This window comes from Ambystoma mexicanum, chromosome 1p (genome assembly GCF_040938575.1).
Source record: "Ambystoma mexicanum isolate Mex_15411 chromosome 1p, UKY_AmexF1_1, whole genome shotgun sequence".
In the NCBI taxonomy this organism is placed as follows: domain Eukaryota; kingdom Metazoa; phylum Chordata; class Amphibia; order Caudata; family Ambystomatidae; genus Ambystoma; species Ambystoma mexicanum.
In genome coordinates, this window is record NC_090921.1 from 1405417706 (window position 1) to 1405425655 (window position 7950).

Consider the following 7950-nt stretch of genomic DNA (forward strand, 5'->3'; position numbering starts at 1 on the left):
CAACATCAAATCCAGACATGGGTTTCTACCCTTACTGTGCCTCACGAGTGAGTTTTTATAAATTCATAATAGGTCTAGAAAACATGGTAAATTACAAGTCAACACTCTGACTCAACCAAATCACTTTTAGTCCTCCTTCAGTTTTAATCACAAACCCTTTTACATGAAAAACTAAAACCTTAATTTGTAAAAAACAAAAACAAAAACCAACATGAATTGAGCACTTCACACTTCTTGTTTCTTCAAAAACAGTTCCTCTTCTTTTATGTCTTGTGTCAATACAATATACAATACAATATAATATCTATTACTAATAGATTTCACTCCAAAAAAACAGTAGTAAAAGTCTAACAACCATTTACCCATCTTTTCCACATAACTGTCAGAAGGCAGTGACTGGTTATCTGGCTCTTGTCTCGAGGTTGGAAGGATTGGCACCTTCCTTGGTGACTGCACCACCATGCATGGCCACAGACCTTAATTTCCCAGCAGACTTGGCACTGGGACATCGTCACAGTGGTGTATGATGATGTATGTGATGACATGATCATACATCACGCATCACATGACAACAACATCCTCCTCGCTCTTCCGGGGGTTGGAGGACATTTAGGGCCTGAATCACAGAGCGTTTTCCTATGGGATTGCTCCATTATAAAACACTTCTGTGAATCAGGCCCCTAACCCGGTAGATTCTACCTTTCCTTGCTCCTCAACTGCTCTTTGCTGTGTGATTGGTTCTTTTTTGGACCTGACTTGTGTTCTGCTGTTTCCCTGGATTTCTGACCTTGCCTGCCTCCTGGTACCCTATTGGATTCTCCTTAGATTGTTGTTGCATGGAACTGTAGACCTTGTGTTGGAACTTTGGACTGCCTCCTGGAACTCTATTGGATTGTGTTTACTATGTATTAGAACTTGGATATGCCTCTGGAATCCCATTGTGCGCTTACTCCAGTGCATCACCTGAGGTGCTTTTGCTACAGCTTCTTATCTTCTTTTTTCCAGTAGGCCAGTGGTTGGAGGAGGGTTGGAGGGGAGGAAGGTGTTTTGGGAACTCATCTGACTGTTTTGTTCTTGTTTTGTTCTTGCAGCTTCCTGATGAGGGACCACTTCTGGTACTCCTCCATCAACTTTCTGTGGCACCCTTTTGTACCCCAGTTGATATCTTTGGGAACTATTTGGTTGTCAGGAAGGTCTTTCCCATCTGAGGAGCCATGATCCTCACTTGGGGGCAACATGGAAGTGTCTGCAGATCCGCTTTCAGCAGTTTTGCAAGATATTGCTGCCCTTCGAGTACACCTGACTACGGCACATGCACAATTGAATCAACGCATCAGCCCTTGCCTCCCGACGGGGAGTTTACTGTTTCTCCTATTGTGGCTCTTCCTCCCATCCACCGGTGGTTTCAGCTCCTTCTGGGAGCTATGCAGTGGCTCAGGCAGCTCCATTAAAGGGTTTCCAACTTTCTCTGGCTCATCTCTTTCTGAAAGGTCAGTGTCTGTGGGACTATAAGAACTGTTGCACCTTCTTGAATCAATGTAAACTGCTCTTCCTTTGTGGACCCTCTGCTTTTCCAGATGCCAAGTCTCGAGCAGCCTTTGTGTTGTGTCATTTATGGGGTATTGGCGCAGCATGGGCATACCCACTTCTGGACGCAACCTACATGATGTTGTATGATTTTGATGTATTGATTGGCCAGATGACAAGGGTGTTCAACAATGAATATAAAACCAAGCATCTGATCTAGAGTTCCTTGAACTAACTTAAGGTCATCAAACCATGTTGCAGTACATCACACGCTTGGCCATAAAACAGAGTGGCCTGAAAATAAAAAGGCTGCTTTCTTTTACGATGGCTTGAATAATCCTCTCAAGGGTGCCTTAGCCATGGTTCCTGTTGAACTAATGGAGAGAGCCACCTTCCTTCCTATCCTTTTTCCGCCGAACCGGGACCTACTCATGGGGGTTTGGAGCTGTCTGCACCCAAGTGTATGCAGATTGGTGACATACAACCGCCACTTGCTCGTGACGATTGAGAAAGGTAGAGGAATGATGATCTTTAATTGTACTGCAGAAAGGCTGGCCACTTCATACGTGACTGTCTAAAATGCCCCAAAAGCAAGTTGGAAAACTAATCAGCTCGCTCCTAGATGAGGCGTGTCGAGCGAGGCCCCTCAGTGAACAGGTTTCAAGGGTTTTGTTGCATTAAATCTGATCACCTTAATTCTCTCTTGCCAAACATGTTTTCACTAAATTTCAAGGGTTTTGATATACTATAGTTTCTTCTGGTCCCACTAGCCATCGGCTGCTGTCATATTTGTACATGTACCATAAAGGGTACATGATGCATCAATAATTTTCTTGGGGTTCCATTAGCCTTGACCTTAAGCGATGGACACTGTACATTTTGCACCAATATGTTTTTTCAGGGGACACTAGCCATTGGATTTGGCCATGGCCACTCAACATGTTGTACAAATACGTTTCTTTGAGTTCCACTATCCATGATCACTGTACCTATTGCACCAATGTGTTTCTTCGTGGCCCATTAGCAATGGCCTTTGAATACGGCCACATTAGTTTCTTCGGGATACAATAGCCATGGCCTTTGGCCATGCCCACTGTACATGTTGCACCAATAATTATTTTCCCAAAGACCCATTGTTCCTGCCTAGTAGATGTGATTAATGTAGGTGCACCTTTTTCCCACTCCCTGTTCCTGGGATAATACCCGGGAAATCATTGTTAATAATGCTGATTCCTGGGGTAATGTAGTGATGTGTTGATTCCCACAATAAAAGAAAAAATGCTTGAAAATTAAAAAGTCTTCCCCATCCGCACAAGCACTCATCATGTTTCTGCCTCCTCTGTTCAGATACCATCATACTCTCAATTGCTTTTGGCCTCCAGGACCCTATCCCATTACCCCCTATCATTCTTTGTCTCGTGTGATGCAGTTTCTTTTCTGAGCATGTCTTGCGGCATTACCATTGTAATCTCACAAGATTCCCTATGTATTCCCCTGACAAGCTCAACATATTCAACCTGTAACTGGCTCTGCAGAACACTGACATCACCCCAACTTCACATAGTGTCATCTTTATACCTCCCCACCTCTAGCCTGAGGTGATTGCAATATTTATTATCCCCAAATAGCATTTTGAACATTTTTCATTTCTTGCTAGCCCAGTATTATATCGGGAATCATACGTATCAAGCAAACAAAGCAATGGTGGATTTCCTATCTGCTGCAAAGCACCATGAGAGATGCATAAAAGGTTTAGTGAGCAAGGGCACCCCAGTTTCAATAGAATATCTTTAAAACTACTGGATGGATTTACCTCAAACCTGCAAGAGAAATATATGTGACATTTGTGCAAATATGTTGCTTATTCAGCACAAATCTATCCAGCATTTTTCACGTTATGGTTGTTCAATTGAAGCACTTTTTCTCCATTGGAAAATAAAGAGAACTCTGACGTAAACAGTGTTTTTTTCATTTTCTGAACTTTGCAAAAATTGTTCCCAAAATGTACAGTTTGGAAGGAAACCGGGAAAATCATTTTAGGGGAAAATGTCATCCCTATCTGTCAGACTAGACAAAAGTTAGTAGCAATAGAATTATGGGAATATTCTATGTACACAGGTTTCACCATGACTATAGGGCGGCAATAGCTGCCCTATAAAATATATGTAGTGTGTATATATATATATATATATATATATATATATATATATATATATATATATATATATATAAATATCACTGACAAAAAACGTTGTTAAAGGGACCTTATGGTTAAGTTGCACTAGTAAAAACTTATGCAATTCAATGGACAAGCGTTGTTACAGGGACGTTATGGTTACAGGTAAAACCGAAAAACCCCAGAAATTCACCAGTTAAGGTAAGCTAAGCAACCATAACTCGCGCTACCCCTGTGCACTACACCCATAATATCAAAGATGACATCACAAATGTCATTTATGACATGACCAATGGCATCATACATGTGGCTCCCTCTTTTTTTGTACAGTGACATATGTACACCGGGTCTTTTCTTCACTGAGAGTCAGGAACTAAAAGTGGGAAAGTGCTATATTTGTTGACCTTACCCTTCTCATATGTTCTGACACTACTTTCCTTAGGGTTGAGTCACATCATAAGATACATATACATAGGGGAATAAACAAGCTTGAAACACAGCAATCAGTTCTGTGCATGAACATAAGGGATGAGGGTATGAACGCTTTCTGGTTGTACTCCTACTTTTTTGTTTACTTTATTTTATCTGTGTATGCTCATAATTGTATACGTTGTGGTCTCTTTATGTGTTGTGTATAGTAGTACAGTAATTTAGTGAAAGGCATTAGTAGCTACTTGTTGCATGTGTCACACTGCAGAAAGCTCTTAAACGAAGGCATTCATCATTGTACGATCCAACATACGAAGATTTTGATTATTGCCCCTGTATGATGCATGCTGTAGACAATTTCTACCTTTCTACATGACTGGGCTCATGTACTGGAAAGAACTCTGTAATGAAATGATGTTTATAGCAATGCATTCCTTAAAGAACTATGCTTCTCAGGATAATTCTTCCAATGATTTCTGATAGTTTCCTTCCAACATTACTCTGACAATCCCTTGTGGAGGCTGTTTATGAAAACTATGTACACATGTGATGTCATCAGTCATGTCATGAATGACATTTGTGATGTAATCTTTGATGTCATGGGTGTTAGTCCTTGCAGTGCACAGGGATAGCGTGAGCTTTGGCTGCTTAGCTTACCATAACTGGCAACTTTCTGGGGGGTTTCGGTTTTACCTGTAACCATAATGTCCCTGTAACAACGTTTGTCCATTGAAGTGCATCGTTTTTACTATTGCATCTTAACCATAATGTCCCTTTAACAACGTTTTTTGTCAATTAATTTCATTAGTTGTTAGCAGGATACCCTTAGTTTATAAAGAACTGTGCAACATAGAGAAACTGCTGGCACCATGTTAATGTGGACAGCAGTCGCAGTCTATGCATCTGTTTGCAGAGATTGGGTGGCATCCAACCTGCTGAGGAAGGCAGGTGCTCTCTTACATGGTGGTACCAATCACCAAACGCAAAGAACATAGACAAACAGCACCATGTGCAAGAATTGCAAGGGAAAATATATTAGATTTGCAAATTGTGTACTTATGAAGCAAACAGAACAAAGGCATAGGGAGTACACCATAACGGAATGCATTCACAACAGAAGTGACGTCTGCCTTCAACAATTTTACCGCTCTGCTATTTGTAAAGGGGAATAAATAACAAACGACTAGAGTAACGACTGGAAAGTACAAAGACCTGAACGTCACTACAATGAAGTAAGGACACTAAACGTTGTCTAATAATTGCACAGGTGCTGCAGTATGCAATAGTACAGCAGCATAATGTGTGTTTTTGTAGCGCAGCATTGGCAAGCACCTTAGAGTGGCAGGAAGAAAATTTCCCGCATGACGCAATGACTTTGGTACGCACAGTAGTGTGAACCTTAAAATATGTAATATATAAGGGTGCATGTACACAAAACACATTGGGCCTCATTATGAATGTGGCAGAAAGGCAACAAGGCGTCGGTAGTGCTGTTGTTACCTCTCCGCCACATTACGAGTTCTGCTCGCGGTGCCGGACTGCACGCGTGGGCTGACCATGTGTGTAGACCGGCACCTGTGAACAGAACTCGTGATTGCAACGGTTAATAACGGTGCCGGTGCAACCATGCTCCTGACCCCCATTCTGCCCTATAGAGAGGCCGGTAATGGTCCATTCGCGGGTGCCGGGCCGGTAGCGAGTTTGGCGGTAGCCATGCCCTTAATATGGGCACGTCTACCGCCAAACCTTTAATCAGGCCCATTCTCTTTTCAGTAACAGAACATATTGGAAAGGAAAGCAAAGCAGTACAAGTGGCAACCCTTCCGCAACAGCATAAGGGCATAGGAAAGGATCACAACTCTGTGCATAGGGAAATGGACAGCGTGGAAGTCAAAGTGGAAAAATTGGTTAACAATTGTGCATCTTTAAAGGTTACGTACAAAGATATATTTGGAACAAAATGAAACAGCACTGGCACACCTGCATGTGTACTCCTTCCGCATGTCGGAGCCCACCATCTCCTCAAAAACCGTTTCATTGGAGACGTTACAGTGATACATCAATCTCTTCCTCTCCTCACAACCAAGTTGTGCAAATTCCCCATTTCCCCATAATAAGTATCCACTTCTGCTACACTTCCCTTTCCTAATGGGGTGTATGCATGTGTACAAGTGAACAGTAATAATGAGAATGTTGCTTAGCGTTTGTGTGGTATTCTTTTTTTCCTGAAATCGGGTTCTGACTCAGCGGCACACAGTCCTTGTTGCAATGACCGCATTTAAGAAAATGGTAGGTGTCCTATGGACACTGCAGCTGTCCGGCCTATCCACAATGACAAGGTAGCCATCCGTACGCCGCCAGCAGGCTCAGCATGTCTGCTTGTTGTCCACCACCTATCAATGCATTTGGGAGCGGACATTTGTGCGTATTGCAAGTACACGCATGTGTATCTGTTCGTCTCTGTCCTGGTAACATTGACAATGTGCAGTATATGCAAAGGAATGTTAATTAGATTGGGGCATTCACCCACGTCCTACAGGTAGCTATACAGATAAACATCCCACCTGCTGTACCCTATGAATAGCCAGCTTCTCCCAAAATGGTTGGTGCACGTGTGGTGCACTATTGGTCAGTAGAGAAGGGGCAACGGTGTGCATAGGACACACATGCACATGCGCACAACGTATTCTGCCCAAAACGCGTCCAGCAGACAGCTGTCCCAAAGGAGAACAATAGCAACATCGTTATGCGACTGGACCCACGCTGCACGTGGGCCCTTTCTTCGGGGACAGGAGGCGGACCCTCGAACAGTGGCAAAGTGCAGGGTTGAGCAATGTATAGGTTTTTTTTCGGAAAATACACACTTACAAACACACCACAATGTGCTTTGCACATGTATCGATTTTTTGGAACAATGTAGGCCTGCTTTCGGGGTGAAAGTTGTCTACAGCATCTCTACAAAAGGGCACACCCCAGAGGTGCTGTGCAATCTGTTTGCAGCTTTTCAGAACAGAGAAGCAGGCCGCATAGGTTTGCCCTGTAAGTAATGGTGCACCAAATTAGCTGTGCTACAGTGCATCTGCAACTAATAGCAACCATGTCAGTCCAGCTGAGTTTGCACAGTAATGGAGACAATTATGAACAGGCCTTGCTGTGAGCCACACCTGCAGCAGCGATAGTCCCTAGTGTCCCAATCTCATGGGTAGCTAGCGGAAAATGGGAGTATGTGCACGTGTGTTTCCCCAAGGACAGCGAGGGCTGTATCCCAATGAAGCAGAAAAAACATTCCTTCTTCCCTTTCCAGTTTCTTCTTTGCAGTACGGCATCATTGCGTACTGTTAAAAAGTTCCACATGCTTCCACCAATGACATTGAAGAGCTCTCCATGTAACAGTATCAGTTCTGTACAACACTCTTCTGCGTACACACCACACCCAGAAATATTGTTGTACAATCCCTGTGGCTCCACAGTCCCATTTCCATGGCCGCCATCCTGAAAATCCTTGGATGTGGCTTTCATGCTGCGTGCAACCAGGGTAGGGGGAGTTCGTTGTAAGGGGCGGCTCTGAAAAGAGCCTTTTTTTAGATACTTCTAGAGAAACACCTTTTTTTTTACTTTTTATTTCATTTTGTGTTTTCTTGTGCAGACATAGGTTACAGTAAACCCTTCACCGCATCTTGTAGACAGGCAAACAAAACAGCATTACCAATGGGTGACAAAGAAATGCCATTTACTTGGAAAAATTCTGCATTTCCACAACTAATGAAGTAATTGTTGCAAAGAACATCCCAGCAGCGGACACAAAAGTATGCATACTT

At 42.9% G+C, this 7950-nt stretch overlaps 1 long non-coding RNA gene across 1 annotated transcript; it reads left to right on the forward strand.

Moving 5' to 3' along the window:
* The first annotated feature begins 604 nt into the window (after positions 1-604).
* LOC138579029 (uncharacterized) lies at positions 605-1466 on the forward strand. The gene is made up of 2 exons (XR_011304004.1): positions 605-968; positions 1092-1466. It is a non-coding gene; the product is annotated as an uncharacterized lncRNA (long non-coding RNA).
* Positions 1467-7950: the final 6484 nt, after the last annotated feature.